General features: G+C 43.8%; 1 long non-coding RNA gene across 1 annotated transcript; it reads left to right on the top strand.

The window, feature by feature from the left end:
- The first annotated feature begins 4,858 nt into the window (after positions 1-4,858).
- Positions 4,859-11,100, top strand: LOC134170497 (uncharacterized). Its single transcript, XR_009967280.1, has 3 exons — positions 4,859-6,299; positions 8,537-8,620; positions 8,876-11,100. It is a non-coding gene; the product is annotated as an uncharacterized LOC134170497 (long non-coding RNA).
- The last annotated feature ends 12,790 nt before the right edge of the window (positions 11,101-23,890 follow it).

Genomic DNA, 23,890 nt, shown 5'->3' with positions numbered 1-23,890 from the left:
AGGCATGTTACTAAGAAAAATAGCTTTATGTCTTTCATAAAATCCAATTTTGTGTAACCTGTGCAGAATTGTCAAAAATGTGCAAAAAGATCCTTTTTTTTTTTTTTTCCTATGAGGAACCTGTATCTCAGTCTTCTGGATGCACATCATTAAAAACCTTCCAAGTTTCTGAAGGAACCAGTGGCTGGCTGTTGAAGGATGAAACTATTGGAACATGCTTGCATAGATACAGTGTGAGGGGCCCCATGAGAGCGGGTGTAATGAAAGCATCATCTTCCAGGCTCATCTCTGAGCATGGCAATAGGAGTCCTAATGGCTTGGCAGTGTCTTCAGGGGGAAGAAATGTGGTCTCTGATTGTACAGACCATGATCCTTGTCCTCTCATGCTGAGCATAGTCATGCTCATAGGTCTGAATTCCCAGTCAAGCCAACGAACCCACACTCCCAGAGTCTCAGAGAGCATGGAGGCATTTCACCCCCTTTGAATTCAATACAGTTCAAGTGGCTATATGCCTTTGAAGCTTCTGGTGTCAGGTCTTCTTGCACAAGTGGTGATGCTCAGAGGAGTATGCCTCAAACGTATAGCAAGGGATGAAACAGGATTTTTAATGCTTCAAAACTTTTTCAGATGCATCTGTTGCTTTCCAAAAGTTTGATACAGGGGTATTACCTTGCAGGTATCAATGATTTTTTTTTTTGCAGGGTTTTCCATTCAAGACATTTGTGTTAAATCTCTTTTTGAATCCCTAGTATTAAAGGAAGCTTGTTTAAAGGCAATGCCAAATACCACCTTTAGGAATGAAATGAATCATGAAGGCTATTATTCTGTAAGGTGTGAGAGATTTGTATCATAGAAAACCCCAAGGTACTGTGCTTACAGACCTAGGACCTTTGCTTTATGCTTTAAAGCTCTCAGCTTCCCACATTCTGACTAATTTCCTACTTAGCAGCTTCCTACAGCCAGTTGAGATGCCGAAGCAGCATAGGGGAAGTGATCCTTTGAAAGCAGTCACATCTGTTCCCTGATAGTCATGCTTTGCCCCTTCTTTTTAAACTTTCTAAATGGTTTTGTTTCTTCTTACTAAATACTTCATTTTAACCTGGTTTTCTACTTATTTACACTTCACTGATAACTCTCTTACCTTTTTTGCTAGTGGTCATGTTCTCTTTCATGGCTTATAATGAAAGCCACAGGCAGCAAAAAACTGCAGACAAATCTTTTCTGAGAGCATAGACACTGTATATTTTTGTTCCTTTTTACCTTTGCTTGTATGAGCTCATGAAAATTCATGGTATATTGCTGGACTGGAAGACAGGCAAATGGAGGTTGGGGAGGATTTTACTAAGAAGTATTTTCATTTGTTGTGGCTGTGCCTCGTTAAGCAAATATTTAGGATGAATCTTGATAATGTGAACTCTAGCTACTGCTTCACATGTGCAGGTGACCTCTGCTGAAAGCCACTTGGGGCACTGGAACAAGGTAACAGACCATGGGTTATATTCCATTTTCAGGGAAGCTACTTGGCTTACTGCTTTTGTTTCTGGCAAGAAAGAAGAGCAAGCTGTGGTATCTTTGGAGGCATACTCATCCATAGCTTCGGAAGGTGATTTGGAGCAGGATTCTAACCTAAATGGTCTGAATTGCCATTTGAAGGTGACTCTTCTTTAATTCCAGATGGAGACTAGCCTTTAACTTAGCTGGTTCAGACAAGTACATGCAAATGAGCAGTGGGAGTACCTCCTCCCTTTTAATTTTGCAGTCTCATCAGGTCTTCCTTCCTTTGCACTGTAAAGTTCCAATCTCAGCCATCCTTTATTTGAACCTCTTTGGGACACAGTCTGTCTTACTACATGATTGCACCGTGCTTGGTACCCTGACTGGGGCAAGTGAGCATTTCCCAGTGCTGCTATAATACAAAAAGAAACCCCTGGTAGTACTAGAGACAGGAGTGAAAATTGAAGGCCTCAATGAATTAGCCATGGTAACCACCATAAAGGACTTCAAGTTTTTGCTAGCCAAGAAGAAAAAAAGCTACAGGTAAAGGCAGACTGTTCTCCCTGTGCCCTGTCTCCATCTGCAGGATCTTAGACTGCTTGTGACCATGGACAAGGTGGCAGTTCCCAGCTGGCAACACCCCCAAGTGCTTATCATGGAGATGGCAGTTTCCAGCATGGTCCCATCCTGCCAGTTGCGTGGTTGGGAATACACACACCTTTCTTTTTCCACAGATAACCTTGCAACTAAAATCATTTTAGCACTAAAATTTTTCCTGGTCATAAGGAATATCCTCCTCATTTGTGCACTGCTTGCATATAGAAACACATGTATTGATACACCTCAAAATGCACACTCAATGTCAGGGGCAGTATCACAGGGGCGAAGCCCTGTACAGCAAAGAGCAGTGTTTGACATCATGATAGCACTTTGCAATCTCACACAGCTTGTTTGGTGTTTTCTGCTGAGGCCTTTCCTGTAGACTGCAATCATTGTACTTGCTGTTTGGTAATACAGGCTTCACTGTATCATTATCCCCATTTCATAAATGAGAAAAGCCCAACTGGGAACAAAACTCAGAGTCACCAGTGTAATAGCAACCACCTACTGCTTGAGTCATCCCAGGAGTCACCCAAGGGAATGAGGTTACTGCCTTAGTCACCAGGAGAACAAAAACCCTGAATCAGGTAAACTGCAGAGTCGGTGGTGGAAAGACATGAGCAGTGTCTGGGTTGCTGTTTTGTGTTGAGAAATCTTTTTTAAACCTAACCTATGTTAACAGCTTCCTGGGGTCCTAGATTTGCTAAAATTGATAATTCAAACACCTCAAGTACTGACCCAAATTGACAAGGTCTGGTCATTCTGGCTATTGAGGGCTGATAGGCTGTATTTCGTCACCCAGTGTGGCTTGTTTAATCGTTACTGTTTCTCAGTATTGAAACTCACAGTGTAGCACTGTCGTGGTTTAAAACCAGTCAGGCAGCTTGTTCACTCAATCTCCCCCTTCTTGCCCTCCCCCTACTCCCAGAGGAACGGAGAGCAGAACTGAAAAGAATGCAACTCCCACAGGTTGAGATAAGAGCAGTCCAGTAACTAAGGTATAACACAAATCACTACTGCCACCACCAATAATAATAATGATGAAGGAAATAACAAGGGAAGAGAATACAACACCTCAGCACCAGCCAACCGATAACTCTCCCACCCAGCCTGACCAAGGACCAACCAATACCTCATCCAGCCCCGCAGTCCCCTAGCCCTTCCGGTAACTCTCAGTTACATCCTGGACATGACATGCTGTGGTACGGAATACCTCTTTGGTCAGTTTGGGTCAGGTGTCCTGTCTCTGCTTCCTCCTGGCTTTCCCTCCTCCCTGGCAGAGCATGAGGCTCAGAAAGTCCTTGGTCAGACTAAAACATCAGTGTTATCAGCTCTGGTCCCAGGCCAAAAGTCAAAACAGCGCTGAACCAGCTACTAAGAAGGAGAAAAATGACTGCTACTGCTGAACCCATGACAAGCACTTGGGTTGCATTTGGGATACATTTCTCTACTGCAAAAGTTGCATTTAGTCCTAGAAACTTAACCATCCATCCACAATACAATCATATTTGTTTCAACACAAGAAAATAAGTGAGAACTTAATGAATTCATTAAGTAGAGACTTTACGTATCAAATACAAGATATTACTGTATGTTGATGAGGTGCACCTTGTGCTTTGCATTTTCAAAGCTCTTAACTGGTTTCTGTTGAATCAATGATGGATTTGGGGAGGGGGTGTAGATTATTTTTTCTTTTCTTTTAAAGACAACTAAAAATGCAAGTATAAACTTGTGGAATTTTCAATAGCCTGCATTTTAGAAGGGCCTCAGTGTATCTGGGGCAAGCAAGATGCATTTGGAGAGCATTTGTTGAAAAAACAAACCAAACTCTAAACCAATCACCATCTACTTGGCCTTCTAAAGGAAACTTTTGCCTCAGTTAATACTGGAGTGGTCAAGAAGAGCTGGATTTATTTTAGCCTGTTAGAAAAGGCTGTCGTTCTTCAGAGATACCACAAGAGGGTAGTTAAAGAGAGACTGAAATGTGTGTAGGCTGTCGAGATGGCAGTGCTGTTTTGTGCAAGGTGAATAGAGCTGTAAATTATTTTTATCTGTGAGGAGCTCTCCTGTTCCCCTGCATAACTGACAGAAATCTCAACGGTGCTGTGGCACACAGAGATCAGGTTTGTCTAAGGACTGACCTTGCTTTATCACATTTAATATGAGGGACTAGAAGTGGTCCATACCCAGAGCATTCAGCAAGATAAAGGCAATCATCTTGTGGAGAGTTAGGTTTAAATTGCATGGTGCTACAGTCTAGCAACAAACCACATTGCTTATGTTAAGGGAATAAAAGATGCATCTCTATAGCAAAATAGTACATATGATATGAGTTAGTGTTTGTCAGCTCAGCAAACCCTCAGCCTTTAGTGAGGATATTCCTCTGTTTTTTTCCATTACCTGGCTTTTGAAAAGATTACCCAAGGACTAAGCAAGAGAATTGCTTGAGGATGGGGAAAAAAACTAATGCCAGATTTTCTAAGGACATAAATTAAAATGGTTTATATACAATCATCAGAGCTGTCTGCTTCATGCCAGCAGAAAACTTGGCCCTCTTTTTAGCTTTTCTACCCTAGTCACCTCTGCCATGTCAGCAGAGAGCTAACACAGCCCTGCTGCTATGAAAGCTCCTGCCTCGAGGGACATTCCCTTGAGCAGGGCCTGAGGAGCAGGCAGCAGAGCATGGCCCCACATGGCCCTGCTGCTTTTTGTCCAGGCTGAGGCACAAAGTGGGCTTGACAGAGCCTTCGTCTCCTTTCCCACAAAAGGAAGGGCCATGCCCCAAACTGACCTGCCCCCAGACAACACCTGGAATTTGGGCTGTCCCCATGGGCACCAGTTCCCTCAGGAAGGGTGGCAGCCCTGCAGCACCCTGCTCCCATGGCCCCCGTGGTCTGAGCCCCTGGGCTAGCTGGTCTGACTGAAGAAGACTCCTTTGAACAGAGCGGTCCTACCTCACCACAGCTGATATCCGCGCACTCCTCTGCTCTCCTGGGATCCACAACAGCGTTCTTCATGAAGCCGAGCAGCGAGGTGGATCAGCAGCCGTGAGGTGGAACACGGTGTTGAGGCAATGGTGGCTCGCACCCACATGCTCAGAGGAGGACAGGGCACCCCAGCCAGCTGTGCCACCCCACGCTGGGCTCCCTTCAGCAGCACCAGGGCTGGGGAGCTGCAGAGACAGAGCCTCCCAGGGCCAATGGCCCTGACGAACACGTACCATCCACCTTGCAGTATTACCATTGTGCTTTGTCGTCAGCGGAGTCATGCTATGATAGTTGTTACGGTTTTGAATGACTCATTTTCCACTTAACTGTATTATTGTGGCTGACAGAGCATCTGGAGCTCTGCAGCTCTAAATACATCACTGAATATTACAGCAATATACTAATCTCTTGCTTTGAAGGATCTATTTAACAAAATACAGTTGCGTCAGGCAGGTGTGTCTGTGCCTGGTCCGGCTCACTGCTCCTCAGGCATCTGTCTGGTGATACCACAACACAGTGCACTGCATGGGGCAGAAACACGTCCAGCTGGTGACATGCTTGCAGAAACTGATTGATCGTCTTCATGTTGCCTGAAGTTGGTATATTTTGATGAGAAAATGAGAGATTCTTGTCAGCTGCACATGAGAGACCCTGTGCTTGTGCTGAGGCAGCCAGGCCCATGAGGTGCTGGTGCCTCAGGGAATTACATGGGCCTGCTCTGGCCAGTCAGTTCCGAGTGGAAGGACCCCTCTGGACTCCTTTTATTATTATTTTACTATACTTTCCTTCAGTTTGAGGCCTTTAGTCCCTTCAGGCACAGCCTGGCAGCGAGCTGCAGAGGGCAGTGTGGGAGAGAGAAACCACAGCCAACATGGCGGCGGCGCGGCCGGCGTGCACGGACACTAGAGGGAGTTGGCGCCTTAGCCTGTCGGGCTCGTATGGCACCTTAAACATGTAGTTTTGGGGGCTTTTTGCCTGTCTGAGGTGTTTTTTTAACCCTCGGGCAGACTCTGCCTGCCGGGAGCTCTTGAGCCGGGACGCTTCTGATTGTACACCTGCAAGGTGTTAGGATGAGTCTAGGTCGGGAGTTACTCTGATGAAGGCATCTTGAGGAACACAGCGAGCTGAGGACCACAGCAAGTTGAAGTAAAGGCTGGCGAAAAAAATGCTGTCATGTCGCCTGAGGTGATGGAAAGATGAAGTAAGAAAAGGAGCAGGTATAAGAGAGTAGGCTTTCGCAGTGTATTCATTTCCTTGTCATCAAAAGAGGCAGTAAGTGCCTCTGTATTCCTGGCAGCACCTCTGAGCCCTGCCCCTCGTGTGCAGGGCCTGGCGCCCTCAGCTTTGGAAGGACAAAGGAGCAATACTTGGGTGGGTTTTTTCTTCACTAAGCTTGAGTTTCATAGACAAGTGAAAGTGGGAAAAGTTGTTTTCAAATCCCATCCAGCTGAGGCAGCATGCGGGCCCGGGCAGCTGGCAGGACAATGGTGCCAGACAACCTGTCTGCAGCAGTCACTCCCCTTCTTTACCAGCGTGGGCTGTATCCTCCACCTTGGGTGTAAGAAGCAGGAGCTCCAAAAGGATTTTTGAATTGGAAACTGTGTGTTTCCCAGCACTGTATACATTTAGGGTGATAGCAGGACTCATGAGCTCTGGTAATGTGGGGATACAGCCAGACTATGAAAAATTAGAGGTAAAGTTTGTTCTCACTCCAGTTGTGTGGAGGTAAATCAAGTGCGTGTTTTCCTGTAGGCTGTTTCTTCAGATGATTGCATGTTTTAAAATTGTATTTCAAACACAGGACTAGAGGGGGCCTACAAGAAATATGGAGAGGGACATACAGAGACAGGACAAGGGGAATGGCTTAAACCTACCAGAGGGGAGACTGAGATGAGCTCTTAGGCAGAAGCTCTTCCCTGTGAGGGTGCTGAGGCACTGGCACAGGGTGCCCAGAGAAGCTGTGGCTGCCCCATCCCTGGCAGTGTTCAAGGCCAGGTTGCACACAGGGGCTTGGAGCAAGCTGCTCTAGTGGAAGGTGTCCCTGCCCATGGCAAGGGGTTGGAACGGATGAGCTTTAAGGTCCCTTCCAACCCAAACCAGTCTGGGATTCTATGATTCTAGCCTGCTGGAGAGTCTTAAGAAAGTCATACAGAGAATCGGTGCCTTTATTTCTTTGCAATATGACTCTACCCCTGCCTTTTCATCCCGTAAAGAGCTTTTAGGTCTATTATTGGAAATTCAATATAAGAGGTTTCATCATGATGTTTCTTGTTGGGTCTGTCTCCGCAATCCCCCTCCATCCCCCTGCCCAGTTTTATTTTCTAATACCCATCAGGAATGCAGCAAGTCTGTTCTGGCAGATTATTTAGTTTTATCTTTAGGTTGTCTTGAATTTGGAGGAATTGCAGTCAAAGTGGACACTGGATTTTAAGAATTGTTCTGTAATAACTGCAGTAGCTTTCTATCACTGCTATTTCTAAACTCCATTAACTTTTCTCCTATCTCTGCAGCTTTGATTTAGTAAACTTGGCTCTGAATGGCACCAAGACTGCTTGATGAAACAGGAAACAATCTATTTCCAGTAAATCTAGCATAGAGTAGTTGGATCTCTGTCTAGTTGATCGTTTACATGAGTAAATTCTGCCATCTAGATTACTGTGGGATCAAACTAGACCTGATTTTTGTGCATGTGCCTTTGACAACTTTAGTTCTGCCCAAATGTGCAGGACTGAATTTGCCTGTCACTGAAGGGTAAATCATGAAAGTCCTAGACTTTCACTTCCAAAATACTCTGCATGCAGATGCCTGCAGCATTTTGGTGTGTGAGCTGAGTGCTTTGTTTTAGCAAAGGGAATCCAACTGAAAAATACGAAGACAGCTCTGCAACACTACACTTGGTGATTCATGCTTTTGAATTTAATTTTAAACACATCCTATGAGTAAACTTGCAGTGAAAGAGTCTCATATTGCACTCTTAACTCATCAAGACAGGAAAAAGACTCTTGAAATTACCTGTACTGGGGGGGGACAAAAGGCAAAATGTGATGGTTAAGTGTAAAATTGTAGGATTTTCTTTTATCTAGAATACTAGATTTGAGTTTTGGCTTTTATGCAGGAAGATTGGTTTGCTGTTACCTTTTCTCCTGTCTTCAGGAAGTTCTGATGAATGGCTTATGTATTGGCAAATATGGAGCTAGTAGCCTGTAAAAATATCTGATGATTGTAAAAACACTAGGAGAGGATCTTTTATGAGAGTATTTATGCTTTGAGGAAGGGACAGAAGATTGTATAATGAGGAGTTCAACGGGAGGCCTAAAAGGAGATGAAATGGGAATGATTTGTACATCATAGAACACTTAGTTCCAAGGTAAAATGTTTTTTATGCGAAATTCTGAACCTGCTATTGGTGCAAAGACAGAGGCTGATGATACTTGTGAATCTTTTCTTCCTGTAGGTATCTGAAGACCTGTTGAAGATAATAATAAACTCTTGCTGCTGAGTATCAGAGAAATCCCAGGGGTTCCTGAATTTGCCACAGGTATGAAAAAAATGATGAGAGTTATTATGGGAAAAGTTGTGGCAATTGCTTATTTTGATTCTCTTGGTAAAGCATGAATACAAGGGGAACAGGCTTGCTGGCAATGGCACCAGTCTTTGATTGTGGAGCTCTGTATTGTTTTTTCAGCTCAGCAGGAGACTCACAGGTTTACACAGTTTACCCAATATCAAAATGAACCTGATTTCCCAAACCTCTCCGTGTATATTGTACATTGTATCCTGTCTCCATCTACAGGATCTATGAAAACAATGAACAAAAAAAGTCACTCTTCTGTGTGGAGAGCAAAATTCTCCAGATAACTTTAAAAGACAAAACAGGAAATGTTATCTTGAAATGTTCAACCCAAAATGAAGTAATGGTTTCTAAAGCCCCAGCACAGCCACATCCTGAGGTTGTATGCCAGCAGAGCAAACGGAGAGCTGGGACCATACTGGCTTCAGGAAGCAGATATCACCTCTCTGTGAATTGCTGTGCTTATTCCAGAGCAAGCCAAGCTTCTCAGGACTGCTGGTTCAAGAACTGGGACTTTGCAGTAACCAGACTTTCAGGTTCCCCATATTACTGGTACATACCAGTTCAGAGGACCCAAAACCAGTTACTAACGAAAATCTTTGCCTATGAAATCTGACCAAAGACTCAGTTCTCATATTTTCCGTATGGGGTTCACAGATCACAAATTTCAAAGCTCTGTCAACGTAAGGAGACACAAGTTTCCTGAGGCTGCTGATCCTGCAGTTAAACCAAAAGCCCCTTTCAGGTAATTTACATGTTTGTTTTGCCTGTGGTGTTGTGAAATCCCTGCAGCCTCCTAGCAAAGTGTATGGGGAAACTTACTCCTGTTGTTGGAAGCTAGTACATTTCCAGGATGCATTTTTGTTTTGGTTTATTGCTTTTTTTCCAGTATTTTCCTGGAAAATTTTCAGCGGTTCTAATTCTGCCTTGTGTGGTTAGGTGGCAAACACCTCAGAGCACAGCCTGGCATACTGCGTATACATATGGTACTGCACTCTGTTTGCAGCTGAATTGTAATGGCTAAAGGCCACCACAAAGCTCCAGATACTCAATGAGCCTTGCATGCTTGGCTAAGGCATGTCTTCCACCATTGTCACATCATTATATCTAGATGAAAGGGCTTTGACACTTTGATTAGGACTTCACACAACTGCAGAAATAGGATCTAAAGGGGAACTTGTGCACCAGGAGGGTGCTTCACCTCCAAGCAGCTCCTGCATGTCATGCCATGATGATTTCAGCTGTTCCCTATGAAGCTGTTCTTTGTTTAGATTTGCCTAGTCTTGGATCTGAGTCCCCTGTGCTGGATTCTGTGTAACGCAGGAAAAGGTGGCTCACTAACTGGGTATGAAACAACCAGGACTGTGCAAAGACGAGGATACAGCTTTACCTGAACAGGATGGGCTTTGGTGCCAAAGCTTTTTCAGTGGGTTTAAGTGTTGCCCAGCTTTTCCAGGCAGTAAAGAAGCACTTTAAGGTGGAAATTGATGGCTGCTCAAACCAATAACTTTGCCTACCTTTCAGGTGCGCTTCTCCCACAGGTGAAGGTGATAATATAGGAGAAGGTATGCTGGTGTTTGCTTATAGGCTACAGCTAAAACTTGGAGGAAGATTAGGGTTGGGATGTTTGTTCTGTTCCTTCTCTTTCCTCAGTTATCTTAGATCAGGGTACAGGTGAATAAACTTAGTACCTCTTTGAGCCATAGAGAATAGCTAAAGACTTAAAGTTAGACAGAAAACTGTGCATCTTGTGGAGACTGTTTCTATTCTCAGGAGTCTTGGTAAGTTTTTGGTTTTGTTGCTGTCTGGTAGTATGTGTTGGACTGATTGTCTAATGATAAAGTGGCCCTGGTTGTTTAATAGCTCTGTATCTCACAGACTTGAATGGATTTTGTTTGTTTGGGATTTTTTGGTTTGGTTTGTGGTTTTGTCATGTTTATAAGAAGAATTTCATAAGTGGGGAGCCCAGTCAAAGAAAAGTGAAGTTCAAGACTGCATGTAGCTGGTAAAGGAGGAGCTCAGCTGTGGTTTCACAAGTTCATCCTTATCAGCAGCTTGGTAGAGATGACTAGAGAATGAATAGCTAGATGAACCATGAGTTAAGAAGGAGAAGAGGGATGCAGAATAACATGTAAAGCTGGTCACTTCAAACTGTGAATGACTTTTGGTTTGAGGAACTCATTCTAATGCTATTTGTGCTCAAGCTGCCCTTGACAAGAGCAAAAAACTTCTCTTCCGGGTTGCAATGTAGCGATTTTTTGCCTGCCCTAAATTCACTTAATTTTAACTTAATCACTCTGTTTTTTTAATGTTTCTCTGAGACGTACATGTTGCTGGCTCAGCACTAATAGTGAGAAGTTGAAAGAAGTTAATCGTGCTGTGTAGCTCAATGCCTTATGATTTATTATTAAGAATAAAGACAAGCACTCCTCTATTTTATCTCTAATGTGCAGTTAACTTAATTCCTAATCCTCTAAAGAGATGGTGCTCTTCCAAACAGTTTCGTTTCTGCCTTGCTTTCAAGTTGCACGCGGAACTTAAAAGCTGAAAACCTTGGTGCTGAGAAAATGTAAATAAATGTAGAAGTCAGTCTTCATTAGCTTCTTCTAAACATACAGGGAGAGAAGTTTTCTTTTTACTGGAGTGCCTAGTTGAAATTAATGCTTAGCAGGCTGCTTTCCTGTTCCTCTTGTGCATGTAATGGCCACTGACTGATGGTGCAGTGCAAACAAATACCCACGGACTCAATGTTGGCTTAGTTCTCTGCTTTAAATATTGGTGAGTGCCTAAAATACCTGTTCCTCCAGGGCTGCAGTTCTTTTCTTAGTCTGGCTGCCGCCTCCTCTCCACTTTCAGAGTTCTTCACTAGGTCTGAGTAGTCACTGAGGGCATGTGGGATGTGGTACAAGTTAGTAAGCTCCTGCAAGCAGTCTTTACGATGATGGTTTTCTTACTTTTCAGTGTATAATTCTCTGAAGATACAGTGCAGTGTCTTTAGCAAATAGTTTAATAAGCTTCCTCTGTGGAATTTTGCCATTCCTGTGTTTTTACTTGTGGAAAAACACACACTTTCATCCCTGTTCACTGCCTCTCTGTGATACAAGCTCCCAAACTGGCAATGCAACATCTGTCCTCAGATGAAGGTTTCAAACTGCACATAGTCCTCTAAATCTCAGAATTTAGAAGGTTTAGAATACAGTTTTCGTTGCCCCTTTCACTTGGGTGTGTTTAATTTTAGCCTCTCTCAATCTTCCGTTTCCCTAGTACCCATTGCGTTCACCTTACTCCACTCAGCTAATGGGATTAACAACACACTTAGTGAATTTATTGTATAGTATTGATTTGTTCATACCAATCTTTCCCTCTTAACCGTAATCTCGTATTTTCTGTGGCCTCAAACCAGCCTTACTAAATACCCCTCCTGCTTTTTGACTTCATATAAAATCACAACAGTGATGAAAAGCCCTGAAGCTGATCATGCTCTGTGCCCACAGTGCCTTTGCTGACTTCAGAAGCACTGAAGTCTAAGGGAAAGGTGTTGTATAATGCTCCCACATCTCTTAACAGCTTCTTGATGCTATATAAATGACTTCCCAAAATCCGAGGCTTGTGTTTCTCCCAGTGGTTAGTCACTTGGGTGCTTAGCTTGGTACCTTTTGGGGAGGTTAAATACCTCAAATATTTGCTTGCCTGTGCTTACTCTTCAATTTCAAACTTCTGGCAAGAGCTCTACATCCAGATTCCCTGGTGACCTGTGGAAATCTCTGCCTAAGTGCCTGAAGCATATAAATCTTAAGCTTTCTTAGAGTCAAGAAACATTTGCAATGCAGCAGAGTCGGGTTCACTGAAATTAGCAGCTGCTTTCCACAAATTGTGGCAAAATAGTGTTGATCCTCTCTGTAAAGAAAGTCTTTTAACAGTCACATGTGCAAGTTCACATATACATGGACTCTGCAGTTTTAAGCTTCATGTGTATCTTTATTTTGCTTCCTGGAAAAGCACATTCAGTATGTGGACTGCATTCTATAAAAGCCAGAAATTATGCCCTGGGCTGGACAGTGAGTTTCACAGCTTCTCCTCAAGTGAGCTGAGGCTACCTAACCTGCCTTTGCTTCAATTTGTGTGGCTGTGAACATGGGTGAGGCTCCATCCATCCTGCCCCAGCAGAAGCCTCGTGCACTGTGGAGGGGAGAGGGTGTCCAAAGCGGATCCTTTGCAAAGAGGGATTTATTCTTGGGATCCTGGCAATTCTCCCATCTTCTCCAAAACAGTACTGCAATAATGACTTATTTTGGCACAGGGGAAATGGGAAACAAAATGCTCTGCCTTCCCCTTTTTGCTGTTGAGCCAGCAGTTTGGAAATAGGGCTTGCCCTAACTCAATCTGCCTGTACAGTCCAGAGCAGATGCTACTCTGCACACACACAGAGTACAGCCTCAGGTGTAGGCAGATTCATTTTCTGTCTTGCTCTGTAGTTGTCTCAGAGTTTTAAAGAACATTTTCATTATACCATGGTAGCTGTAACACACTTCCGCTGTTTGACAGCTCTATGCCAGCTCACTACTCTCATCACACAGATGAGTTTCTCTTTCATGTTCAATATCAACATTTCACTTTGCTGAGGTACAGAGCTGTAGGGTAAGTAAGGAGAGGACAGCCGCAGAAAGTAACAGGATGTAAACATGAGGGGGGTGTGGATGCTGTCACAGGGATACCAAAAGAAAATGTGATTGTGAGGGGACTTTTTGGTGCTGTTTGGCATTACATTGACTTAAATTTTAGTTCATTCCTTAAATAAAATACTCCTGAGGCTAAAACCACAACTCGGGACAGGAAGTATCTTGTGGTGTTTTGTTGTCTTTTGCTTGTGCTGGTGGGGAGTCATGGCCTCCAAATCTCTCTGAAGACTCTGTCTGTGGGCTCTGTGCTTTCCCTGTTCAGAGCCTGGCCAGTGTCCTACCTCCTGTAGGAGAAGAAATGGAAGCTACATAATCTCTATGGAGACTACTGTGCATTGGGCATTTTAATCCCAGTGTTCTAAAGTCTGTTATTCACTAGACAGAGAAGAAGTCTCTGCAAAATGGCATTGCTTTGTAGTGAATAGCTTTGTCCTAAAAAACTGAGAGATGAATTATGTTTTGCTTCTCACAGTAGCTTCTGTAGAATTTAAGTCATGCTTGGCAAGTACTTAAGGGGCATGGACATCCTCTGGTATCATTTAGCACTGGCCATGACAGTTGAGTATTCCTTCATCTTGGAGCAGCAGAAAAGCAGAGGTTTTTGCAGTGTTGAATCATGGGATTGGTGTCAAGAGCCACATTATGATAAAAATGGGGAAGTTTATATAAATGGAAATGTTTAGTTGTACAAAACTAACAGCTAGCATATGGCTAGTACCAACTAGGTAAGCAGGAGTACATCGTGGTTTGGGTACAGAGCTGTTGACTTCTTGAAGGTATGCAGCAATATAATCAGCTACAGGAACATAACCAATTCCTGAGGGCCCAGTCCTGCAGTGCACTCTGCAAATGGACTTTATTGAGTTGCAGTGATGCTAATTATGGACAATGGTGCCACTCAGTGCAGGGTGAGGTTAAAACTCCTGAGTGCAACATATGTTAGAGCATTAACATTTTCATAGTGTCAGAAGGCCATCTGAACACCTTATTTATGGTTTTATCTTCACACAAGACTTGAAATGCACCTTCCTGCAAACAGGCAGCTGATGAGATGTCTGAACCCAACCTGCAGTGGGAAGAACAATTGAAATGTGTCTGGTGGACCTATTAAGTTGATCATGTTGTGATCTGGCGCAAGTGCTCCTGTTGCGAAGTCACATGTTAGTCTTTTAATATGACCTGAGAAGGAGTTTCCAGGAGTTTCTGGTCTTCAAAAGCCATGAAGCCAGTTGAATACTGGAAGTGGTGGCACACTGTGCTCTTGCTAGAAGTGATTCTATTAATAAAAAGTAGTATGTTCTTACATATTTAAATATTAATAGCCAAATTTCTGAATATGAGAGAGGATTCTGAGCCATCATGTTGTTTTTTCCTGGCAGTGTTTGCACACTGACAGTTTAGAAGAACAGCAAGTATCTTCAACCATTTATTTAGAAATAAAATTGGCTATAGACTGAGTAATGCTGCTGAGAATTGGGATCCAGTTATGAGGCGTAGCAAAAGAGACTGACAAGAACAATTTACTGAATGGGATCTTGGAGGGAAGATGTGGTGCTGCAGTGATAACTTGTACCATACAATACAATTTTCATCCTAAGATGCTTCCTCTGGAGGTGAGATACATGTTTTAGTAAAATATATGACTTTATTTCATCATGTTTTGGGTGGAAAGTAGGTAAAGTTTGACGTTTCTATATTAAGAGTGAGTTGAAGTCATTTAAACTGCATCCCATGCGTCAAATTCTGTTCTCCATGCTGTAGGCACAGTACTTGTCCCAGGCTCTCATATAAATTCCTGCTGAAGTATAATACTATAATTACTATCTATTTTTAAATAGGTAAAAATGACCTATCAATACATAATAAACAGAAATAAAGAAATATTTTATTCATGTTTTCTGAAAGCTTCAATTATTTCTATTTGGATATCAATTAGAGTTTGCTTTTAAACAGAATTCGGAGTAGTAGTGCTCAATTCACTGACTCTAAATTAGATGGCAGTATGTTTCACTTATAAATTGGGTGCGATTACTTACAATCAGTTTAAATCAGTAAGTTTGTGATGGATTTTTACCCTGTGCTGTGGTTTCTCAGTAATAAATCCCTTGTTTAGTCCAGAAGGCATCGCTACTTTTGGCAGCTTTCCATGCAATTCAGTAATGAGTATTGGATAGGCACAGTTTCAGCAAATCAGCATTTAAGGGGGGAAAAAAGTCCCTGTAGAAGATAAGTGCATTAAAAAAAATCAATTTAACTCAACTAGTCCCAATTCAAATTGGTAGAATACTCAGCTTTGAGAATCTTGGATCTGTTCCATGTAGCAGAACTTGCACATATCATAGAATCGTAGAATAGTTAGGAAAGGACCTTAAGATCATCAAGTTCTAACCCCCCTGCATGGGCAGGGACACCTCACACTAAACCATATCAGCCTGGCCTCATAATTTAAAGGCAGGGAACCAGAGTGTGGTTTGTAGCTCAAAGAGTTGGAAGCTTTGTTACAGCATCCATGGAGGATAGGTGCAGATTATTATCATCATGTTTGATTGAACTGAGTCGCAAGCTGGCTTGACTTGTTCGTGAGGTTATATCACCCATCTGCAAAACCACTGTCAGAACCACAGAAGAGAAGACTCCAATGGACGAGAGGAGTTGCTGCTCTGGAGAAATTGCGTAGTGGTCACAGTGCATAAGAAAAGCTATCCAAAGATATCCTACCTGAAAAGCTGTGTGGATTTGGGTTTTAACACAGGAGTTGGGAGGGAGCCCCAAGAGACGGTGGCACCAAGCACTGCTGTCAGTTGCCTTGAAGTCTGGTGTGCTGGTAAGATGGGAAGGAAGGTTGTGTCTGAGATCCTTGAAGATGAAGGAAAATGTAGGCTCTAGGGATGATGGAGCACAGTGAAAGTCAGCCTGGCTATGGCTCAGCACTGCTGTAAGTGGCAGCCTTCAGCCCCACTTACTGCTGAAGGTACTGGCAGAAAATCTGTTGGTCTAAAGCATCTACTCTGCTTGATCACATGGTTCTGGCTATAGTAATTAATTGAACCAGAATGGAGAAATCAATTTTCATCTTCCTAAATAGAAAGCACCTTCTAGGCCAGGAAACTGTTACCCATCTCTCATGCGAGCTCTGTTCTCCAACTCATTGATGTTACTGTGTGAGTATACATATGCTCAGGCTTTCTCCCATTTCATGCTTGAGCTCCTGGTTATAAAAGGCACACACTAGCACAGCGTTGCTTCCCAAGACTGAGCAGACTTCACGAAGGAATTCTTAGAACAAAAAAAGCATGGAAATGAATTAGTGAAATGCTGAGCTTCAAAGACAGCCAAAAAAGTCAGGGCGTGCCAAGTGTTGCAAGGTCTGGCAGTGAGGAGGGAGCAGGGTAGTGAAGGAGCTATAGGAAGAGAGCACTACAGTGTAAAACAAGCATTTGTTGTGCAAGCATGGTGGGTTAGGGATGACTTGCATGGAACCACTGAACTTTCATGCAAGCACCAGGGTTAAAGATACGTACTGTCACTTGCTGGATCCTCTGTACAAATTGGTCTGTACAACTTGGGTTGTTTAGGAAGCAGGTGGCAATTATGTTGTTCCTGCAGCCAGAAGGGTGGTGAAGGAACATTTAACAGTCCTTTTGTTTTTAAAGGACCTACTGATCTGCTGGATGTCTTGGCAAGAATAGCGGCTCTTTGTGGCTATTTCTTTTCAGCAGAATGAAGTGTGCTGGGCTGGGTGTTCTGGTCCTTCATCATCTGCTTTCCTTGCAATGGTGCAGAGCTCCTCAGTGTTTACTAATGGACTAACCTGTGATCCCCATGGGTGTGCTGTGTGTGTGCTTGCTGGGCTTGTCCCCAACCCTGTCTGCTGCTGCTTTGTCAGAAATACAGCATGAGTTGTGAACTTGAAGGATTGTTTTCTGTCTGGGCTACTTGAATGCTCTGATTTGTCAAGTGTTTGCCACTGGATCGTGGCTTTGCCTCAAGGGTGACGCTGAAAGAACTATTTGAGGGTGTGCACACGAGTGTATGATTTTATGCTGTTAATCTATTTGATTTAGAAGATCATAGATCACAGAATGGTTTGGGTTGGAAGGGACCTTCAGGATTGTCTAGTTCTTGCCTCCCCCAAGCATGGCCAGGCTGTTTCCATCCAGTGGTGTGTCTGACTTGCAGCATACGTGTCAGATTCAGTCACTTCCACTCAAATGGAAACTAGTTTTGGGAAATACTTGCCTGTGAGCACATCTGAAAGTATAATTATAGCACATAGGGAGACCTTGTGCTAGAACTGAACCATTGCTGATAGGCAATGAAAAATGACTGTCCTTTGAAGACTGTGCCCATCCTGTTCTCTTTGTCATGGTATCTGTTTTAAGATCAGTTTGTGGTATTCGCAGTAGTTGGCATTTCTCATCCTTGGAGCCTTTCAAGTCTCATCCCTTCAGTGCAATAACCACTTGGACTTTTTGACCTGTGCTTTAAGCTACTCTTGAGGTGTTCCAAGGAGGTAGTTTAGGCAAGAAATATGTTCATTACAGTCACTGATGCTCCATTTTTCTCTGCATATGGATACTGTAGTAATTGCACAAGAGCAAGAGCTACAGATAAGGTGCCCTGTGATCTTAAATGAAGCTTTTGGTGTCTGAAGTACACAAGACTGTTGCAATGGTGCTTAGGGGTTTGCAGTTACCTTCAGCATGTTTACCACATCCAAAGTAGGGCAGATGAATAGTTGTCACAAGAAGCCCTTTTCATCTGACATACAGCCATGTGCCTGCTCTGCTTTTGTCTGTTGCTCAAGACCATTTGTCAGTTCATCACAGTTCAACTCTTGCCTTGCTTTAAGCATATATTCATGTGATCCAATGCCTGTGAAGTTTTGCATAACACTTGGCAAAGTCCCTGCCTGTAGCCACCTCCACTGCTGCTGGAGGCTCTGGCTGAGTAGTCCTGCTGTCCTCAGGAGGAAAGGGTGCTACAGGCAGCGGCTCAGTCGTCAGAGGTAATAAGGCTGCAAAGAGGCTTTTTCTCTTTTTTGGGGGGTGGGGGGTAGGAATGATATTCCAAGCAATTGCATTCCACTCAGGAATGGGTCCTGGTGGTGCAGGATGCACTGACCAGTGGAGTGTGGGTCTCCTCTACCATCTTCCACTGCAGACTGGTGTGGAAACATACGTATAAATGGTGCACTGTTAAGCACTTGAGTCAGACCTGGTCCTTTGCACTGTAAGGCTGTCTGAACAGACTGTTTTCCTACAGCCCTTGCATGTGGCTTGAAACCTGAGTCTTGTACAGGTATAGGTACGCTTGACCATCTTGAGATTTGCTGTTTGGAGATCTGGTTTCTCTGTGCCTTTTAGAGTAGTGGTTCTTTTCATGCAGCCATCAGTATGCTGCTGTGTCACCTCCCAAATGCTTTTCATCTTTTCAGCTGTGCCTGCTACTTCAGCCTTGCCAAACACCTTAGATCTTTGCCACTGTTCCAGGTGATCCGTATCCCTACGGATGATTTTGCATTTCAATGTTGTAAAATTTCGAAGGGGACTTCAACTTCCTTTAGCCTTACCTTCTGCTCACAACTCATCTCTGGAAGGATACCAACTGAAGCAGAGTGAACCCTGGCAGGTAATAAGGCTGCAATCAGAGAAGGCAAAAAAAATGTTCTCTCCAAAATCTCTTCAGTTGTTCTCCTTTCTCTGAGGAAAAATGTGTAAATTGGCAGTTGCTGAATCTGAGCCCTAGATTTTACTCCCTCTCGCCTCCCTGGGAGAATGGGAGTGATGGGCCAAGCTCCTGTTTGCTCCCTGCCTTGCTGAAAGAGTGGCATGTGGCTGTGTGACACAGGCCTGGGAATCCACCCATGCCCGACGTGTCTGCTCATCTGACACATGGTGTTCTTGTAATGAGGTTTGTGCCAAGGTAAACTGCCTGAAGAAGGGAGGTGGAGCAAAAGGGAGTTGGAGCAATTGCTCCACTTGATCTTGGCAGGTCTCTACTCACTGCTTTCCTTTTTTGTACTTTATAAGGGCATGTAGTAATAGGACAAGGGGGTTGGTTTTAAACTGACAGAAGAGAAACTGAGACTAGATAATAGGAAGAAGCTCTTCCCTGTCAGGGTGCTGAGGTGCTGGCACAGGTTGCCCAGAGGAGCTGTGGCTGCCCCATCCCTGGCAGTGCTCAAGGCCAGGTTGGACGGGGCTTGGAGCAACCTGCTCTAGTGGAAGGTGTGCCTGTTCCAGGGAGTTGGAACTGGCACTTTAAGGTCCCTTCCAACTCAAATCATTCTATGATACAAAGAATGGACAGGGCATGTGAGAGAGATAGTGGGCCACTGCACTCATAAATGAAATTCTCATACAGTTTGGAACACAGGCAATTGCAGCTCTATGCATTTAGTGCTAAGCTACTGAAGATTCAGAGAATCAGTAGCAAGTGCATTTGGATTTCCCCCTCTGCAGTCCTAAACTTTTCCTTCTTTCTCAGGAGGACACAGAAGTAGCATCTGCTGAAAATACTTGCTTATGAGCAGGCAATAGCTAAAGAAAGCAAGTCTCTTTTTTTGACTCTGTTTTCTTTCTTTTCTCTAACTTTCTCTATGTAGCGTTGTGTGAGACTGTTCTCTGTGGAGAGCTTGTGGTTTTTTTGGCAAGAGAAGATTTGACAAATGTGCAGTCCTCTTAAACGAAACAACTGGGTTTAGAAACGGGAATCTTTTGATCCACAGAAGGACAGATTCCACCCACCCTCTGCCCATTGCATTCTTGGGTTAAATTGCAAGTCTTGTGGATGTATTGGAGACTTGGCTTTGATCAGTCCATTTTAATTGAAAAAAATAAGAAAGAATAAAAGGATGACAATGAAGTTCCTGTGCATTTTCCCCCTTTCCACCTTTCCTTTGACTCACTGGTGATGGTACTATATTTCAGTTCTTAGTAAGGATCTGGCCAGTGACTTACCTTGTGTTGAATGCAGAAGCTTTAGGCAGCTTACGTGGGAGTTTGTGGCTTGTCTGTGAGGCAAAGCTGCTTTTCACAGTGGCAGTATACGCAAATAAAGCATTGGGGTGTTTTTGCCACTGCTATTATACTTCACATTTAGCATCTTACATCCTCTCTCTACCCTCTGACTTACAAAATGGGTTGTCTGCGTGGTTTCTGCTGCAGTGAATCTTCATTTCAATTGCAAACTGTGGCTATTAGTATTCCATAAATAACCATTTAGGCACTTGGGTTTCTCAGTAAAAGGAGAACTTAAAATGGGGCTGGACGTGATGCTCAGGATGGATGTCTCAGGAGAGCCTGTGATTTTACCCAGAGGCTGTCAAATACTGTCAGTGACCTGAGCTTATTTTATAATTGCCCCCAGTATTCTTCACACACTTTTTTTCTCTTTGTAACAAAGGCAGCCTTTGAACTTCCATTTTATTCTATACTTTTGTTTTTTTCCTTTTTGGGCACAGGGAGGATTCCTCTTGCTTAGGACCTAAAAAGCAATACATAATGGAGTGGTTTCTCTTCAAGGAGTTATGGTAGCTTGTACCATGGGGACTTTTGGACCCTGCAGGTTGGGCTGAAGGCTGGGTGCTGGGAGGGACCTCACTGCTCCACTTGGCCTGTATTCTTGGGGACCATCCTCTGGCTCTGTCTTCTGTTTTCCCTCCATCCATCCTGTCTTCTTGGTTCCAGTTCATCCATGTCAAACAAGCGTGGATAAAACTGGACTGCAGCAGGGTCACTGTAGAGCAGCTCACTCTGCTGAGGAGAGGAGCACTTGGTACTCACTATGGCTGAAGAACATGAAGGAATTTGGGACACACACACATGGCCAATACATCTTGCTAGGATCTTTTCTGGGTGTTTTGAGAATTCTCAGGATTAAATGGAGCTTTCCAGTTGCCCTCCCTGTGAAGGAGGGTGGCCTCGCTCTTGACATGACTGTGGTTTTAATGCAGAGAAGTTGTTTTGGTTTTCCTCTTTTCCATTTTTTCCCTGATAGTTGAATGGGGCTGGTTCTAACCTAACTTTATAACAAAGCCCTTCTGTCTGTTGTGAAGGGCTGAAGGCATAATCACCACTTTCTCATTTAAATTCTGAAATTGCCTTTCAGATTTTACCTTTTCATTTCTTTTGTGAAAGTCTTCTGTGGCCTTTTGAGGGATGAGCAAACAGGGTTTCAGTAGCACAGTTTCAGTAAAAGGCTATAAATTGTTCCCTGTGAATTTACAGAATTTACATAATCCAAAATCGTGGCATGGAAAGAGTAACTACATAACTACGCTTAACTTCTGTCAAGGTGGAGCTGTATCATAGAATCACAGACTGGTATGGATTGGAAGAGACATTAAAGCTCATCCAGTTCCGCCCCCTTGCCATGGGCAGGGACACCTTCCACTAGAGCAGGTTGCTTCAAGCCCCTGTGTCCAACCTGGCCTTGAACACTGCCAGGGATGGGGCAGCCACAGCTTCTCTGGGCACCCTGTGCCAACACCTCAGCACCCTCACAGGGAAGAACTTCTGCCTAAGATCTCATCTCTGTCTCCCCTCAGACAGCTTGTTGAGGAAGTGGTGGTGGTTCTGGCTGGGGGATGTGGTTTACTTGTTCTCTCTTAATGGTTTCCTTTAGTTTTAAAAGCTGTGCTTAGGTGAAAGAAAGCAAGGCACCCCTCTGCTCTGTTCAACCTGGATTGGTCCTGTACCTGGGGGGCTGTTTCCTCCATGGAGAGCCACCAAGCTCAGCTGGGACAGATTGAGGTTCATGGCAGAACCCCATGAGTAGTACCAGGGGACAGCAAGAGGAATGGGGAGCAGACCTGCAGCCCAGCCTTGGAGTAGGGAGCACTGACTGTTGGAGAGGCTGAGAAGGTGATAAAGAGAGAGGACCCCCTTTGTTTATCGCTACTTCCCTCTTCCCATGTTCACCCAGGAATGGCAGTACTTGTTTTCTGACCCTTCTATTTGCATCTTTCACACTCGGTGTGTTGAAGTTTCTGCTGTTGCAGAACTGAACCTGCTTTGTTGTTATATTTTTCCTCTCCGCAGCTAGCTCTGGAGACTCAGTGCTCTTCTGATATTTTTACTGTGCTCACTTTAAAGGAGAGGTGTAGGCAGATCCATCTCCCAGCTCTAGTTGATGCAGGATACTGTCACGTAAATCAGAGCATCAAAGTGTGTTTGCTATGGAGGAAGGTTTGCTTTTTGATTATACTACCTTATTACCAAATACATTGCTCTCAGGCAAGTGTGGGGAACCTTTTCCTTGCTAAGGGCTGTATAGACCTTTCAAATAACTTTGACAAGCTATACATTAAATCACACAGTTGTGGGTTTTACCCCTTCTGTTACTATTGACTAATTTTGCTGTGGGCTTTATGAAATAAGGAGCTAGCAGTAGTCAGCCGTAGGGTTCCAGATGCACCACATCAGCTTCACAAACTAATAAGCTTTCTCTTAATAGTGTCTATAAAGCTGATGCTGCTGGAGCTGTAATGTCATTTCTCAACTTGAAGTCAGATGCTGCCACAAACGCTTGCCATGCTTTCCAGCTGTGTCAGCCACTGCAAAGCATCTCTGGGTGGAGGAAGTGTTGGTAACTGAGGCTGTCTTTTGTCGGAGGATGGCCAGAAAATGCCACTGAGCAGTAGCCCAACCAGGTCCTGGTTGCATGCATGCAGCAGGATTTGGAAACTGGGAAAAACAGATTTCCTTGTGAATAGAAACTAAAATTTGGCAGATGTCTAATGGGAATTCTTTAGGAAAGTCTTGACTGATGAAATCAAAGGACTCCAACTATGGTAAAGCTTTGCTATTAATGGCCAAGTTAGAGGCACTGAAATGATTCATCTTTTGAGGTAGTAGTGTCTTCATCTCTGATAGCTCATCATCAAAATGCCTTTTGGGAATGGGGTACTGAGGCAGTTGACCCTGTCCAAGGCCAGGGAACAGATGAGTCAAACTTACTCCCTTCCTGTCCCCTTGCCTGGTGTTCCAGGAGCTGCAACTTTGGAAAGTAACAGTGGTCTAATGCATCCTCTCATGGTGCATGCTGCCTCTGACCCTCAGCTTTTTTCCCTTTGACAAAGAGGATTTTGAGGAATGGCAGTGTAGTGGTTGCACTGATGAGAGCTACAGCAGTGAAGGCATCCTAGGCCATGGGAAGGTCAGCAGTGCTGTTTGTTTTCATGGAGCAGTGCTTCAGGATCTAAGACTCTGAAGGGACTTGTTTTGGTGAAGGCATTTCTCCTGATACAAAATCTAAATGTCCCCTGGCACAACTTGAGGCCATTTCCTCTTGTCCTATCACTTGTTACTTGGGAGAAGAGACTGACTGCCACCTCGCTCCCCTTCTTTCAGGTATTGTAGAGAGCTGTAAGATCATTCTTCTTTAAGGTTTTGAAAGTTTCCAGCTTATTAGAAATGTGGTTCTGAGTGAGGTCTGTAAGTGTTATGTTAGAGCTTATCTCCATCAAACTTTGAGGGAGATGTCTCCCTCATGTCACTGGCACTTTATATGAGGGAGGGAGTGAGTAGGAAAACTGCTACTGACAGCATATAAC

The sequence above is a fragment of the Pezoporus occidentalis genome, unplaced genomic scaffold, assembly GCF_034315485.1.
Source record: "Pezoporus occidentalis ecotype Australia unplaced genomic scaffold, CSIRO_AGI_Poc_V1 ctg110, whole genome shotgun sequence".
NCBI lineage: Eukaryota > Metazoa > Chordata > Aves > Psittaciformes > Psittacidae > Pezoporus > Pezoporus occidentalis.
Note: the sequence above shows the minus strand (reverse complement) of the source record. Positions and strands in the feature narration are given on the sequence as shown.